This window comes from Cyprinus carpio, chromosome A21, assembly GCF_018340385.1.
Source record: "Cyprinus carpio isolate SPL01 chromosome A21, ASM1834038v1, whole genome shotgun sequence".
NCBI classification, from domain to species: domain Eukaryota; kingdom Metazoa; phylum Chordata; class Actinopteri; order Cypriniformes; family Cyprinidae; genus Cyprinus; species Cyprinus carpio.
Genome location: NC_056592.1, coordinates 8,397,080 through 8,411,697, shown reverse-complemented (window position 1 = coordinate 8,411,697; position 14,618 = coordinate 8,397,080). Strand labels below are relative to the sequence as shown.

The 14,618-nt window shown below is 35.7% G+C and overlaps 1 pseudogene; it reads right to left on the bottom strand.

Annotated features, from left to right (window-relative positions):
- Positions 1-732: 732 nt before the first annotated feature.
- On the bottom strand, positions 733-14,157 carry LOC122134750 (annotated as a pseudogene).
- Between the last annotated feature and the right edge of the window lie 461 nt (positions 14,158-14,618).

Below are 14,618 nucleotides of genomic sequence, written 5' to 3'. Positions count from 1 at the left end.
CTTTCCAATTTATGTTTTAAGACACGGTGTTATTGTGTTTAATTATTAATTATATAATAATAAATATTATTATTATACTATTATTACTATTGGGTTTTATTATTTATTGATAATGTCATTATGTCTTATTGTATTTTTTAATCATTTATATATATTTTAACAGTCAAAAAAAAATTTCCTTTTTGGAAATGGTTGTGCTTACAAGGTAAAATGTGTCTTTAAAATTGCATAAAAACGCCTTAATTTCTAAATATTTTGCAATCACACTCTTTTTAAAATAACTTTAATATTCATATATTTTATAAATTATATTTATAGCATAATACTATGGGGTTTACTCTGAGATAAAGAAAACTTTATTGTTCATAAAAGAGAATGTATGTAAGTGACATTAAGACTTTCTATGCGAAACATCAAAATAAGCAATTTTTCACACAAAGTCACAGTGCAACAACGATATACAGATGAAATCATCTAAGCTACTTGATGTGCATCGCAATAGAAAAAATATACACATTAACAATCTTTTAAAATACCATCTTTTTAATTAGATACTTATAATCTTTGTAAAGATGTCCATACTATGATGGGCTGAGGTATCAGGGTGCAAAATGTGTGTGTTCTGCCAGCTAATCTGTATGTAATCTCTATCTCCAGGTTGTCTGAAATTGTAAAATATTGCCCATAGCAAACTCTACAACTGTCTTTATGTTAAATCCGCATTGTTAGGCTTTATGGAGGGTGTGTCATCCCCTCTCCGCTGGGCACTTCCAAAGGCCTCTGTGAGTACCTGCTGACTCCAAGAACTTCCAGCAGACTTTGGGCCCATCCATAGAGACAGAATCCACACTCCCTGAGGCAAGAGGCTGCACAAACCGCTGGATATGAGACATAAAAGCACAGCCAAACAATCATCAAATAATCTTTAATGCTACACTCCACAAACTGACATCAAAAGAAATCGGGTCTCATTCACTAATCATTGCGTGGTTTATTCATTTTTATAAGCATAGGAGAACTTCTCACTAATACGTGTGTACGTATATGAATTTGTACTTCGTTCTAATGTTAATCTAAATGCTCTAGATGAGCAACCGTGTGCCTGAAGTTAGTAATTTACATAAAATGCACCCAAACCAGCTTCATATAAGGACATTCCACACTCTCGTCACATATGATGCTATTTAAAGAAACGGCAAGCAAATGTGCCATCTTTGAAACCACTTGAAACACAATAATCATGTATTATACAGACCCGGTTTACAGACCTCTCATTAATCAGCTGTATGTATGTGTATCTGCGTTTTTATGCAGAGGAACACATATTTTCTTACTCTTTTATTTTAAGGGATACTCCATCCCAAAATTAAAATTTTGTCATTAATCACCTTCCCCCCCATGTCATTCCAAACCCGTAAAAGCTCCATTTCGTCTTCGGAACACAATTTAAGATTATTTTGGATGAAAACCTGGAGGCTTGAGACTGTCCCATAGACTGCCAAGTAAATATCAGTGTCAAGGTCCATAAAAGTTTGTATGCTCTTCTGTGTCATCCACGGCCACAAGGATGCGCTGTTTTATTTCAAATCAAAGCTAAATACACATAGAAAGCATCCTTGTGGCGCAGATGATACAGAAGAGCATACACATCATACGGTGATATGGAGAGACACAGAGGAGACCATTGACAAAGGAATTGTTGAATAAAGTCATTATTTTTGCTTTCTTCGCTTACAAAAAGTGTTCCCGTCACTTCATATAACCCAGATTGCACGTCTGATGGCAGATGGATATTCTGATGATGACTTTCACACCTTTTATGGACCTTGTCACTGTTACTTACTTGGCAGTCTATGGGACAGTCTCAAGCCTCCAGGTTTTCATCCAAAATATCTTAAATTGTGTTCCAAAGATGAACAGAGCTTTTAAGGGTTTGGAATGACATGGGGGTAAATGATTAATGACAAAATTCTCATTTTGGGGTGGAGTATCCCTTTAAGATAAAAAATCTATGTATAGGATTTAATCATAACATGTTTGTAATGCTATCCACAGTATGTCATTTTTTTTACATGTATAAATTTTTTTTTTAGTTTTTAATAATTTTTTGTTTAAAATTTATTGGTGAACATTCAATTTTATTTTATGTAGAAATTCCAAATAAATAATGAATGAGACACATTATTAAATTTATTGGTGAACATTCAAACAGATTTCATGTAGTAGGAAGGGTGTACACCGAAAATATGGTCTTTGGTCTAAACTATCTAGTGTGTTTTGGACTTTCTCCAAGCCAAACCAAATCTAATGATGTACTGTAGCTGGTCTTGTTCATATGTGGTCTTCAGAGGCTCAGAGACTGAAAGTACTTCAAAAACATCTCGGTTTCTTTCATGGGTGACTCACTCCCATCCTCATCGTGGAGATATTAACTGAGCTCAAAAAACAAAAACATCCTTCAAAGGTCTGAAATCTGCCGTCTACAGGTTGTTGAATCCACATCATTAGCTGTGGGAGAAAAATTTTAAAAAAAAACTAAAGGACTGTCTTCTAAGTCATTAAGTCGGTGAGTTTCAGGTATCATTACAATCTCATTTTGTTGACATTTCCTCACCCAGTATTCCTGAGAGAGGCCGGTCAGATCCAGACGTGCTGTTTTTTTTTTGTGGGTGGTTAATAATTATTAGTATCATGGTGGTGGTGGTTTTTTTGGGTGTTGTGGCTGTGAGGGTTTTTGTGGGGGGAAATGTTTTAGGTAGGCCTCTCTGGTTCAGCCTCCCATGCTGGTTTACTACACGATCTGATCCCTCCCTGTCTACACGTTGTCTCCAGGCCCTGTCTGGGTTCCACTGATTCCACTGCTGAGATGCCCACTCGTCTGTGACTCCTCCAGGACCAACGGGAACATGAGCTACAGCAGCAACCTCTAAAACCCGAACATCCTCGGGTGAGCAGAGCCAGCAGGTCCCTTTTGAAGGTGGTGTTGAGGGCAGCATAAACCAGCGGGTTACACACAGAGTTGCTGAATCCAAGGATCTGAACCACGCTGACTAGGAGAAACTCAGAGTCAAGATCAAGGTCCAGCTGACCTGTGTTCAGGGAACATACATGCAAGGTACAGTTATAAAAGCGTAAGGAAATTTCTCCACAAAATTAGCTTTCATTAAATGCTTTAGGGTTGACTTTTAGGGGCTATTCACAAATAATGAGTTTTTGTGTTAAAAAACACAAGAGGTAGGGTAATGGAATGAAAAAAGGTGAAGTATAGAGTATATATTAGCTATATTATCATCCGTAACAATGCAAAATAACAAATGTGTTGCAGTTACATCCTCTGTTGCTAGTTGAGCTATTTAAGATCAGGTGAATTCTGATTGGCTGTCAATTTTTTTTAACCTGCCTCATTGCGAACTTTCCTATTCTTATGGAATTATAACAATTATTAAAACTTTATAGTTATTGTCCTTGGTGTGAACAGCCTTTTACGTTTTGCATTTTTGCTCCACCAACACAAACATTTTTTTTTGTTTTGGAATTATAACAATTATTAAAACTTTATAAGTGTTTGTTCCAAGTGAGTTTTGAACAGTTGAAATCAATTGAATTACTCAATCAATGCCTCGGCTCACATTTTTGAACAAGTCAGTTTCATTTGAGTCAATGACTCACTCATAAAGACTTCCTATGTGCATTCATTTATAACTAAATAGCTTTTTAAAAGAAAAAGGAAAAGACTAAAAAGGAATGAACATCTATCAATGTCAAGATTAAATGAACTGCACACTGTATAAAGTGTGTCTCTGTTAGTCACATGCTTTTTTTATTGTTTCCTTCAAAACCTTTGTTTCCATAACGGAGAGGATCCAGTGTGCCTCAGGTAAATGCTTATGAATGTAATTTCACTGGAAATAGAAGAATTTGTTATGCTGTCTTCTAAAAGGCTTTTGTTGCAGCTGGGAAGCACGTGAACTGTGGAAAGAACAGATGAAATGGACTGCGTGTTGTGCACATGACAAAAGAGTGGATGGAACACTGGGCAGGGAAAAATAATAATATAATATTATTATAAAAACTGTATAAAAAGATCAAAACCTTGAGGAGTAAGTACAGATGGAAAATTCCACTTATAATAGGAAAGGAAACAGTCTTGCTCTTAAGTGGAACTAAAAAGCTCCTATAGGTCAGAGATTTGGAAAGCAGTGGTTTACCATTTACCAAAATCACACTGCAGGTCCATTTATAACGAGAACAATGTATGCGACCCGAGAATAAACGGGACATAACACTGAAATAAATAAATGACATTTTTTATTACAATTCTTTCATTTCACAGAGTTCTGATATCCTGCACTTGCTTATGAAGTATATTTGTTTTATTTAATTATTTTTTTGCATAAATTACATTAATTAAGGATGTTTATGAATTACATAAAATGCTACACCTGTATTAATGCATTTTTATGTGATATCACACAATAGTATTATGGAGACAATAGTACTACACCAAATTAATAATAGTTGCCATAGTGATAACTGTGAGAGGAATAAAAGAACAGATGATTGCCTGTAGAAGATTCACAGGAACGAGGTGTTGACCTCTACGAAAAGTTAGGGAGGAGCAAAAGGAGGAGAGAATCTGAAGTGAGAATGTGTTTACTCTCACAGGAAGGACAGCATCTGGCTGACAGACAAATGTGTAAAAGGTTGTTGTTTTTTTCATTACTTGTGAGGGGAAGAAAAAAAAACTGGGAGACTGACAACTGTAAGCAAGAGGGAAGAGCACAAGAGGTTTGGTACCGTAGTCAAGCAGGAGGGAGACCAGATGGAAAGGCGCCCAGCAGGCGACAAAGAGCATCACCACGGTGGCCATCATTCTTACTGCACGCTTCTTCCTCCTGAGAATGAAAGGCATTTCTATTGTTACAGGCATGTCAATAGAGGGGTGCCAATCAAACAGCATTTCTTTTGTACCAGTCTACCAAGATCATGCGAACAGAGAGCAACAATGTAGACGTTATACAATGTTGGCAATGAAAGCATCTGCTAAACAGACCTTTCAAGAGCATTGTGTGATTCCCAGAATTATATGGACAAACAAAAAGTGTTTTTTGTTGTTTATTGTCAAAATCATTAGGCTCTGATCACATGGGTATCCATGCTGCGCTATTAGCCCAGGGGCCTTCAGCTTTTTAGGCTCCTTGGTCAATAGAGCAAGGACACCCTGTTATATGTTTTATAAAACTGAGTGTTGCATTTTAAGCTTGTGCTATAATTTTGTACCATATTAATGTATTTATATACTTTGCAATGATGCTTACATTGCAAAACCTTAAAAATAATCATTAAACGAATAATTTTCCCAAAAATGTATTTTCTGTCATAATTTTTTCACCCTCATGTCATTACAAACATTTATGACTTTATTCTGTGGAACATAAATGAAGACATTTTGAGAAATGTCTCTTTGTTTACATAATGGAAGCCGTTGGTGACCAAAATGGTTTGGTTACCCATATTTCTTCAAAATTTTATCTTTGATGTTGCACAGAAGAAGGTAAGTCCAGATTTGGAATGACATGAGTGTGTGTAAAAGATGACAGATTTTTCATGTTTGGGTGAACTATATCTTAAATGATACTTGTACACTACACTGTAGTTTTACTTAATGGGATAGTTCACCCAAAAATTTAAATCCTTGCTTAGCAACTCACCCTCATGTTGATCCAAACCTGACTCTTTCTTCTGTGGAACACAAAAGACAATATTCTGAAAAACACTATTTGTCCATGGGGTCCAGTGTTGCTTTTGCTCATTATGTGGACAAAAAGTTTGAAACATTCTTTAATATATTCAAAAGAAAAAGTAATTGCTTTTATACTACAGTCCAATAAATAATAAGTTAGTATTGAGTAACATATGTATTAGACACAGTATTATCATTTAAGGCCCGTCCACACCAAAACCAATACCTATATTAGTGTCCACACAGGCGCATGTTAACATTTTGTTCATTATAAGCATTTGCCGCAGTTACGTTGTCTGCAGCTTTAAATACTTAGTCAATTGTATTCTGATTTTACATTCATGTGAATGGCCCTTTGCTTTGCCAATGCAAATAGTTGAAATGGAATGAAGCCACTACAGAGTTTTTAATTTTGGGGTGAAGTATCCCTTTAATGTATTTAGCTTCTTACTTAAATTGTAACTTTGGTATAAGTGAATTTAATATTAATGTTTTGTTGAATGCATAATTTCAGTTTTGAGACAATAATGAAATAAACAATATAATAGTAAGCAAACCCACTGTTGTAGACTAACCTGGTAATCTTGTTGATTTCAGATCCCGGGAGCATTTGAAACATGACATCATGTACTTTGTGCTTGCCCCAGAGCTCCCGCATGATCTTCCAGTACAGGATGGCCATGGTCACCAAGGGGGCCAGAAACACCAGGACGGACAGACAGGTAGTGTAGGCTCTCCTCTGCCTCTGGCTTGGCCATACTTCCAAACAACAAGTATGGTGGACATCAAACAGGAAGTCATATTTCACCTGGATGGTTAAATAAGAGTAAACTTATTATGTGGGCCCTTCAAAAAAGTTTGACAGATGGAGGGAAGGCTAGAGGCAGCTAAATATTCAAACATTCAATCTAATAAATTTGTTCAGCAAATAATATTGTATAATGCTGCTCATAATGATTCTTGATAATTCGTCTTATTCCCAAATGAACTATAATGGCCTGATTTACTGACTGACAGGCATTGCTGATGATTAAAGACAGCTTTTTAGCTTCTTATGAAGTTTATCTGCTGAATGCCTGAAACAGCATGACATCATGATCATGTGATTGGAGTGATGTATACAGTACGACATGTCTTTGAGGGAAAAAATGTGTGAAAGCTGCAGATGCAAGGTCCATAAACATAAAGCAAAAACACAAACAAGTGGAAGGCATTATTATCTCAATGAAAACATAACAGGCATTGCATTTGAAGCCCTCAAGGGTCTCTTCTAGCACAACAGCATCTAATTTGATTCTAATAGAGTTGATGCATCTGTGATCTCTGGCGGTAGCTGCAGTGAATGAAAATTCAAAAGTCAAAGAGACATGTTCTGCTCACGTTTAAACCATCAGCTGCTTTTTCTTTTTATTTCATGTAATCTTTTGCTTTAATAATCACAACACATTTCATAAACTTAATGAAAACCAGGACATTTCTTTCTTTCCTCGGACAGATTTAGCTGATACTACTATTTGAGTTAAATACTGATGTTTATGACCTATTTCATTGTGCTCCTTATCTTTGACTGTTAATGACTTGAGTATTGTCTGTTAAATAATATGTCCCTGCATCAGAGTGGGAGCAATCACTAAATTGCTTGTTTAATCTAATAATAGTGTGTATAATGGATAGGGATTGTTCTGGAAATGTCAGACAGAATGTGAATGAAGTATTTTTTTTCTTAGGGTTGCATGTTTACCTCCACTTTCTGAACAAACCACATGGGAGCCGCGATTGCGAGGGCAACCAACCACACAGCCACTGTAAAATGAGGGACAAGACATAATATTTGTAGTTTTGTAGAATTTCAAAAGAACACAAAAGAACATGTTTTGAAAAAGGTCACTGTTTTTGTCCATAAGTCAATGGGGTTCAAATTTGGTTTGCACTTTCATTATATGGACAAAACATTCTTTAAAATATCTTTGTTTATGAAAGATCACCAGGGCAACCAACCATACGGCCACTGTAAAATAAGTCAAAAAACACAATATTTGTTGTGTCTAGCTCAAGGTTTTCATATTGATGTCTGAGGACTGCAAGGAGTCTGCAAAGTAAATTTACTATATTTGATAATATTATTTTTCATTCTGCTTTCTTAGAAGTCATGAGATTATTATTTATTTATTTATATTTGGAATTATTCTTTTGATGACACTTTTTTAACAATAAGAAAATCTAATAAATCTAAAAAATATTTCTAGTTTATTATAATAAATTTAAGATAATATTTTAATTACATTTTAATAATATTTTCATAATATTTTAATTTCCTTACAGTAGTAACATCATTAACAAATTCGATTATTTAATATTTAATTTCAAAACAATTATTTGAATTTAGGCATAAAACCAATATAAACATAATACAGAAAAATTTTATATTATAGTAATTACAAAATAAAAATATTCTTTTCACATTGTACAAATAGATGTTTATACATTAAAATATTAATTTAATATTTTTAAGAGGACCCTTATATTTTTGGAAGGGTTCACTTACAATGGGGAAAGGTAAAAAATGGGGCTTTCACAAGGGATGAGTTTACCTGCTGTCATATGAGATATCTTTAATAACCTCTTTTCATGACTCACCCAGCATCTTGAAGGCATGACATAGAAAGTAGCTGTTGCGGACATGCAGAGGATAAAGAATTCCCTGGAAACGCTCTACAGCAATACATGTCATGGTGAGCATGCTGGTCCCGATGGCTGTCACTTGTAGGAATGGTATTAACTTGCACAGAAAATCTCCTGTTGGTCAAAAAATGAATGAGGCACAGTGATTGAATCGTTGAGTAAGAATATGAGTGAATTAGAGAACAGGCAAATGAACTGATGAAAGACTGTGTAAAAATATTGAAAAACAAACTGCTTGACCTGTTTTCATATATACACAGTAGGTAGGATTAACTGTTAACACATAAGGAAATTGATACTGAGGAGGCTTGTAGAGCAACTAATAGAAGGAAATGTGTGGGCAGTGAATGTATGGTCTTTATGGACAATGATGAAGACATACAGTGCCGTGAAAATGTTTTTGCCCCCTTCCGTTTTTTTTTTTTTTTTGTTTGTTTTTTTTTTTTTGCGTATTTGTCACACTTAAGAGACTCAGATCATCAAACAAATTGTACTATTGCACAAAGTTAATGCAAGTAAACACAAAATGCAATTGTTGATTTAATTTATTAAGGGAAAAAAGCTGTCCAAACCTACCTGGCCCTACGTGAAAAATGCCCCCTCTTGTAAAATCATGAAAGAACTGTGATTAACCATATTATTTTAGAAAGCTGAGTTAAATTTCACTAGCCACACCCAGGCCTGAATATCTGCTAGACGTACGCTGTTCTGTTTCGGCTGCGTCATGCCGGATCTGTTTCCTGTTGTTGTGATTTGATCTGAATGGAAAGAGCGTATCGGCATTATGCAGCTGACACAGAACAGCATACGTCTAGTGGATATTCTCCAAAATGGCACCAGGGTGATGCAGAGGAGACAAATTAAAAAGCAACACATCATGCCATGATCTAAAGCAATTCAAGAACAGATAAGAAACAAAATAGTTGACATGTATCAGTCTGGAAAGGGTTATAAAGCCACTTCTAAGGCTTTGGGACTCCAGCAAACCCTGGTGGAACCAGAGCCATTATCCACAAACGGAGAAAACTTGGAACAGTGGTGAACCTTCCCAGGAGTGGCCGGCCTCCCAAATTTACTCCAAGAGCGCAACGACGACTCATCCAGGAGTTCATAAAAGAACCCAGGACAACATCTAAAGAACTGCAGGCCTCACTTGCCTCAATTAAGGTCAGTGTTCATGATTCAACAATAAGAAAGAGACTGGGCAAAAATGGCATCCATGGGAGAGTTCAAATATGCATAAAAAAAAAAAAAAAAAAAAAAAAAAAAAAAAAAAAAAACGGAAGGGGGCAAAAGATTTTTCACACCACTATGGGGGTGGAGTAGGACCACAGGCTTTATTTTGTGACACAATGTAGCTCATAATTACTACAGTATGCAGGAAATCAGATTGAGTTTGTGTTGCCATGGATTTAAGGAGAAATCTTCTCCCAGCAATTCTGAGGAGTCTTCTGTAACCCACTAATTCTTATTTTCCAGCTCACTGATCTTAAATAACTCCACAAGCACACTGGCATAATTCACCTGTTGCCTGCTGGACATGACTGTCCTTCATTATACAATGTCATTAGATGAAAGGTCATTGACTCTTGCAAACAATAGAATTTAAAACACAACATGACGCATACTGAGCAATGCAAACTATGCCTGATTTGTAGTGTCTATAATGGCAGGCATTGCTTGATGTATTACTGATATTTGAGGTTATATTTGAATTATTTTTAAATGTCAATCATTCAATTTTGTCTGGTTAACACAGTCCAGTTAGATCCTGCTGGTAGACATCTTAACTACACCAATTTTCTGCAAATGCATTTTTTTTTTTTTTCATTGACAGCCATTCAACAGTAGCCATTTATTCTGAGGAAATAAAATAACCAGAACTGTGTGGCCATGATATACTTCATGATGCATTAAACTTTAGATTTTTTAAAAGAAAAATAAAATTTAATATATCAAAGCATCACTTGAATATATTTAATATTTTACACAATTTTTTCTCGCATTATATACCATTACCCTACACTATAAAAGCTTGGGATCACTATTTTTATTAATTAATATTTTTATTCAGCAATGGAACATTAAATTGGCTAAAAATCTCAATAAAGAATTTTACACTGTTAATACAAATTTCTCTTCAAATAAATGCTGTTGTATTGAACTTTCTATTCATCAAAGAATCCTGAAAATAAGGATTTCACAGTTTCCACAACAATATTAAACTGTTTTCAGTATTAATAATAAAAAGAAATGCTGAGCAACAAATCAGCATATTAGAATGATTTCTGAAGGATTGTTTGACGCTGAGGACTGGAGTAATGGCTGCTGAAAATTCAGCTTAGCCATCCTAGGAATAAATTACATTGCAGATAACAGAACCGTAACAGATTACATTACAAAATAATAAATTACAGAAAACAATTAGTTTAAATTGTAATAATATCTCAAAATATTACTGTTTTTACTGTATTTTGATCAAATAAGTGCCACTTTGGTGAGCATAAAAGACTACTTTCAAAAAACATTTAAAAAAAAATTGAAAATTGTTTCTACAGCAACATAAGCACATTAACGTGTTATTTACACAGACTTTTGTAGAAATATGGGCTGATGCAGCAAAGAGGATTCCAAGAACTTCTGTCAAGGTAAATTGCTCATTTACAATTCAACCAGAGGTTCTGAAGATCTCTTCTAATCAATGGTGACCTTCCATCTCATTAAAAGCTACTTGGAGCTCTGATTTAAGTGTTGGATGTAATAAAGGTGTTGAAAAACAATAGCACACAAACACAGATAAATGCAGTAATGAGTATGCTACATGGAAATGTTTAAGTGCAACAGCACCCTTCTGGTCTCAGCGAGCCTGTGTCTGCTCACAACAACTTATTTATGGACTTCAGACTTGTAAAGTCTACTTGATCACATTAGAATGATAGCTCCATTTTAGACATAGAAGTCTAAGGATGGGCGTAATGCTGGGTTGACCAAAAATTGTATCAGGTTTTTTTTTGATTCTGGTTGATTCTGGCGCTGCACTTTGAAAACTACATTAATATGCATTATATGGAGGTAAGATGAAAAGAAAATACCATCTAAAAGTCAGTTCCCCTCACATTTATATAAACCCCCAATTCAGTATTTAAGATTTTCTTCCAATATTTTGCGCATCTTGATCAGTGATCTTGCTCTGCCTGCTACTTTCCCTCTTTGCGTTCGTCTTCAGCATCTCTTAAACTGACGCTTCGCGTTCTGCTTCTGTGAACAGTAAACCCCGCCTATTTTGATTTGATTGACCATCTCAGTCATTTTGACATTGACGAGCGCTGTTCGACCGCTGAGGCTTTGATCTGAAGTTCCTAGTATATGCAGCGTTCACGCGCTCATCCGTATACTAGTGCAAGTTAATTCCCACACTTTAATAGTATTTATTGCTCCTAACAGGCTGTGTGACCATAAGAAGTTATTATCTCAAAATCTACATCAATATGCAGTTTTCCCTATTGCTCGCGTGCCCGCGATTATCCCTCTGCAAGCCACTTTTGGGATGCATGCCGTAGGTTGCTGACCCCTGGTTTAGAGCATAAACCGAGGTAGATTTGTATCCCTAATAATTATAACTGAGTTTGTTTAAAGAAAGAGCTATTTTTTCCGTAAACCATTGTTTAATGAAAAAAAAAATTGTTTTCCCCCTGCTGTACCAAAACTGTACCCAACAGTGACATCAAAACCGAGGTATGTACCAAACCGTCATGATTGTGTACTGTTACACCCCTAATAATAATTATTATTATTATGCATGATCAAAGCCACTGATGAAGCTAAGGGTGCTTTCACACTAGCACAGAGTACTTGACCTCCAGTGCATTCATCTTTAATGCATTGGCCTCACACACACACACAAACACACACATATAATATATAATAATAATAATATTTATTATTATTATTATTAACACCAGATACGCTTTCTTAGAGATGGGGAAAAAAAATTATTCTGACATTCTTTTGAGATGCCTAAATAGATTTAAGCACAGTTTATGTCTTTTAAAAAACCCCAGTGCTCATTTTTGTGTTTCAAGGATGGTACCAAAGACACTTGCATTTTAATTCAGTAACGCAGGTGCAATATACTGTACTGCATTATCATGGATAGACTTCAGAAATCCAATTTAAGGCCTAAGTGCAGTTTTGCACATGATTTATTCACTGGCATGAATTCAAGTTACATGAATCTGTGCACATGTACTGAAGTGTACTGTAGCACAAACTTTTGATGAATTGTAGTTTTGTTAAAGATGAAAAAAGAATGTGTAGAAAGCACAGAAATCCTTTACCCTATGAACAATACTATACCATTTAAGAGCATTGAATTGTGAGATGAATGCACTGGAGGTCAAGTACTCTGTTAGGGTGTGTTCACACTTGGTTCGATTGACTGTCGACTGCCAATCGAACAGGTACTCACCAAAAGTGCTAGTGTGAAAGCACCCTTAGCTTCATCAGTGGCTTTGATCATGCATTAACTATATATGCTTAAAGCTTTATTTTCCCAAAGCTGTCACTTAATAGTGTTGAGATTGAGCTATACATCAAGAGACCTTGGGTTTATAAAAAATAATAATAAAAAGTTAGGGAAAAACCGTGTGGCCAATTGGTTATAGACAGTTACGGTGCATCATAAACTGAACAGAAACTGATTTCTGTCAAGCGTGAAGAAAACTAAGCCTACCTGCCAACCAGTTGGTGAAGAAGTGCTGCAGCAGTGTGGCAGGAACACACACTATGGATATCAGGAGGTCACTGAGTGCGAGAGAGCAAATGAAGAAGGTGCTGGGAGACTGCAGAGCCTTCCTGCGACACAAGAGAACCAGCACCGCACCGTTTCCTACCACTGCAAGCCCAAAGATGAGCACGTAGAGTAGGCCAAAAACTGGAAGCAGGGCGCTAGGGAGTCTGGGCACGGCCACCAAAGGAGGAATGGAGAATTTCTGGATGAACTGCCAGCGAGAGAGGTTAGAAGCCTTCAGCATGAGGTCCAGAAGAAGATGGGCAGTCAGGTTCATACTGATGAAGGTCAAGGGTCTTAGCTGTTTGTAGAACACCAGTATGTTTGATTCTTCGGTGCCAACTGTGGTGTAGCAACTTGTTTTAACAATCTGTGGAGTCTGATCTTCACAATTTTTACAAAGAGCTTGTTAAGTTACATTAATGAATGTTTATGTGTGCTGTATTGATCGGGTTCTCTTTGTAAATGATGGATTGCAGCCATTTTTCATGGTTGTTCCATTTGTTGATGAAAACATGCCTTTATCTCATTCCTATAATAAGGGTATGCTTAGGGAGCATTGATTTTAAGTCACTGGGGACAATCTATCGTGTTTATTGACAGGCTTCTTCTCTGCTTGACAAAAACCTCTTCAGTCAAAAGCTGTGTGATACCAACATTATAATGATGCCCCACTGTTCACTCTCAGTATGTTAGTAGAATGTCCTTTAGATGTTCCTGCTCCTTCTTGCTGATGCCTGATATCACATTGTCTCATGACTCATTTTTGCACAATCCTTATCTTCACAGTCAGGGTGTCTGTATTTGTATTGCTTTCTCCATTTTGAATTGAGTTTAGATGATCTTCGCCTTGAAATCTTGAAATATGCTGACAAATCAACAAACATGGTTCGTTTCAGATGATTTGAACGTCCTCGCCCTGAGAACACAGTCCAAACTTTTGGGTAAAATCTACTTTCAATATATTGGTTATTCAAAATAAGCAAGTTCTAAAATATGATGATAGTGAGAGGGTAGTCCTCTTTTTACTCAGTATTTATTATTATTGTTATTATTTAATTTAAATGAAAATTTTGACTTTTGGGAAACTGTCCTTGAGACAACGTCACCTTCTAGCAACTTGCACCGTTATCCCCTATTTAGCCTATATAATACTCTATTAAAATTATGTGGTTATACAACAGTAAACGGTAAATTGGATTTAAATTACATAAAAATATTGTTTGCACATTTTTGTGTCTATTTCATGCTTAAAAAAAAACAAGCAAATAAATATCGATTACGATTAGGCCTAGCTGGTAAATGCATCAAGTATAATAACTTTATATTTTTACATCACAAAATACGGGACGAGAGATTTTTGCCATGTAGAATTGTTAATTAAAAACAAAGTTAATAATAAAA